The sequence below is a fragment of the Penaeus monodon genome, chromosome 32, assembly GCF_015228065.2.
Source record: "Penaeus monodon isolate SGIC_2016 chromosome 32, NSTDA_Pmon_1, whole genome shotgun sequence".
NCBI classification, from domain to species: domain Eukaryota; kingdom Metazoa; phylum Arthropoda; class Malacostraca; order Decapoda; family Penaeidae; genus Penaeus; species Penaeus monodon.
In genome coordinates this window covers 14,328,787-14,329,286 of record NC_051417.1, presented here as the reverse complement: position 1 = coordinate 14,329,286, position 500 = coordinate 14,328,787, and the positions used below count along the sequence as shown (strand labels likewise).

Genomic DNA, 500 nt, shown 5'->3' with positions numbered 1-500 from the left:
TATCATTCTTGCAGTCAAATAATTCAAGAGGAATGTGAACTTTTTAAAAATCTTATTAATTTTTTCTCAACTTGCAAATTTAGCTCATTACTCTTTTATACTTTTTGCATAATTTTCTCCAAGTGAAAAATAACCTTCCCTTCCAAGGGTTTCTTCATTATGCATTTTGCATAATAAGAAAGGACTTGTTTTTTTAACTCATAAAAAAAAAACTTTGGAAACAGGTTACCCATGCTACTTTTTTCAGTATTACCTTCTTATGTTGCAGCTTTACACAATTATACAATTATGAAGAAATGTGTTATGGGATCCTATTTTGTTTCCACAAGCATAGACATTCACACCAGGTAATATTTATTCTTGTCATATGGCACACTGAGCCCATATGCTAGTTCAATTTAGCCTCATTTATTGAAAGACTACTTATGTTACAGTGAAAATAGTAAACAGTGTGATAACATGTTTCCTGTCCTGGCATGTGGCTTTGGATGCTATGAGCA

The 500-nt window shown here is 31.6% G+C and overlaps 1 protein-coding gene across 1 annotated transcript in view; it reads right to left on the bottom strand.

The window, feature by feature from the left end:
• The window catches only part of LOC119593598 (myb-binding protein 1A-like protein), a gene marked incomplete in the record, with an annotated part of 20,491 nt that overhangs the window by 3,578 nt on the left and 16,413 nt on the right, over positions 1 to 500 (bottom strand).